This window comes from Alligator sinensis, unplaced genomic scaffold (assembly GCF_000455745.1).
Source record: "Alligator sinensis unplaced genomic scaffold, ASM45574v1 scaffold272_3, whole genome shotgun sequence".
NCBI classification, from domain to species: Eukaryota; Metazoa; Chordata; order Crocodylia; family Alligatoridae; genus Alligator; species Alligator sinensis.
Window position 1 is genome coordinate 251,166 of NW_005843129.1, and position 2,535 is coordinate 253,700.

General features: G+C 38.6%; 1 pseudogene; it reads right to left on the reverse strand.

The window, feature by feature from the left end:
* Positions 1-529: 529 nt before the first annotated feature.
* On the reverse strand, positions 530-1,925 carry LOC102381035 (annotated as a pseudogene).
* Positions 1,926-2,535: the final 610 nt, after the last annotated feature.

Sequence of the window (2,535 nt, forward strand, 5' to 3'; positions counted from 1 at the left end):
AAGGTGAAATGATTATGAGTAGGGGATTTGCCAAAGTCTGATACAATACACATAAGAGAGGGAGGGAGGATGGGAGACAGTAATAGTATTCATACATTAGTATTCATTAAGCTCATGTCAAATGTGGTTTATGAAGACTTCATCACCACATTGCATTAGTTCTTCAGGCATTGTCAAATGGAGGGAAGGTCCTCCATCAAGATTGAAAGGTTTGATAAGCAACATGGAACCAATACATTTCAAATAAAACTGTAAACTGAAACCTTGAGCCAAAATTAAGCTAGAAATGAAGATTATTTAGGCATTTGTGTATACAGGTGTTGCTGAAAGACACTGTTTCTGAAGTGCTGATTTATTCCTCACTCCTATGCAGAATAACAACTCAGCCATTCAGCAAATTTAATGAAGTTGTCAATATATAAAGCAGCAATAGCCCAAGATATTTTCTCCTCTTTACCAAAGTCTCCTTCTTCAGAGTCTTTTTCAGTGACCTTAGACTTGTCAGGATTCACAACACACTATATTATTTCTACATTGCTAAAAACATGTTGTTCACCTCCTTTTCAGCTTTGACCCACTCTTCTATTTCACTTTCTATAAGCTTGTTGACTGGGTTTGTAGAAGAAGCATCATTCACCACTTCAAGAATTTGAGCTATTGTATATTTTCTATGTCTCACATTAAAACCCTCAAAGTCTTCTTCATCAGAAGACCCTTCTACAAACAGGACACTATGCCACAATTTTCTCCAAACCCTTCTTAACGTTTTACTGTTTACAGAATTCCAGGTACTAGCTGAATTTAAAATGGCATCTTTTATGTTATAAAGAGATTGAAAGTTCTTGATAGCGCCTTCATGAGTGATTAACTTTCTCAGAAAATCTCTTCTGTAATAACACTTAATGTTCTGGATAATGCCGTGCTCCTTTGGTTGAATCAGTGACGTAACACTGGCAGGCAGGAAGATGGTAAAAGTATTACCTGACACTAACTCACATTCAGGAGGGTGAGCTTGACAATTGTCTAATAACAGAATAGCTTTACTATCTTGAGGTTTTCCAATTTTTCTAAAATGTGCTTTCACTGAGGGTACAAAAACATGATGAAATCAGTCAAAAAAAAATCTTTGTCCATCCATGCATTACTTTTGGCTTTGTAAACAACAGGCAAATGTGTAATACCCTTAAAAGCTCTAGGACAATTACATTTTCCAACCACTAAAAGCTTCACATGCCTCCTGCATTAGCACATGTAAGCACAGTTATTCAGTCTTTATTCTGCTTGAAACCAGCAGTACTAGATTCATCTTCACCAGCAAGGGTAGAATTCAGCAAACATTGCCAAAATAGGCCAGTTTCATCTGTGTTGTAGATTTGGTTAGGGGATAGATCATGTTCAGCAGCTAATTTGTTAAAAAAAAAATCACAATAATTTTCAGCAGCTTCACGGTCAGCCGATTTTACTGCACAGACACATCTAGTCTTCTAATGCCATGATGAAGTTTAAAACACGAAAGTCATCCAGCCAAAAATGTGCAGGGTTCAGTCAAATCCATGTGCTTCTAGAAATCTTTCACCTTTTTTGATGAGCATTGGGTCAAAGATAAGGGCACCCTCTGATCATTTTCATGAAAACCATTCATATAAAACACTATCAAGCTGCTCTAATTTAGGCTTATATAGAGTATGGCATTTTTTAACATCTTTGCTTGTCTCAGAACTACAGACAAATTTGAGCAATTGTTCCTTTTGAGCCTTGATATTGTATATCATTTCCGATCCAACATTGAACTCTTTCATCAGAACATTACAGTTCACACCTTTTTGTAGATATCAACAAATGTCTATTTTCTGCATTAAAATTAACACAGCTTTTTTCTTTTCACATTTTCTTTTTGATGCAGTAAAAAGCATTTTCGATGCCATAATAGTCAGCCACCCCAAACGCCAAGGCAGCCTGGCTGCAGGCTGCTCCAGCAGGGGGGAGGGGTGCACACCCCCATATGCCCTGCATGGGTACCCTCAGAGTGGCACAGGAGGCAGCAAAGTGGCACAGTGCTGTGTGCATCCCGCTACTGAAAGCAGCCCAGCAGGCAGCAAAGTGGTGTGGTGCCTTGTGTGAACAGCCACTGAAAGTGGCACAGCAGGCAGATGAACAATGCGGTGCTGCACTGTGTGCATCCCGCCACTGAAAGTGGCACAGCAAAAAGATTTTACTGCGATTATTTTGACAACTTTCATCCTGAGGGATTTGGAGTAAGCTCCAAATCTACTTTCCATTGCATGGCTGTTTCTAAATGACCAGCTTTTTATTTGCAGTTGCAGGTGGCCACTTTTATCACTCAATGAGAAACCCAATCATGTTTCCTGATATTATACAAGATAGCATACAATCTCACTGTTGTATGTCTGGCTTAGTCCAACTGTTATGTTCAGTTTCTGATTGTAGCCTGAAAAATTAATATCAGTAGATATTGAAAGTGTGTCTTAAAAATCATATTTAAAAGGGGAGGGGATGTATTAAGTGTCCAGCTCC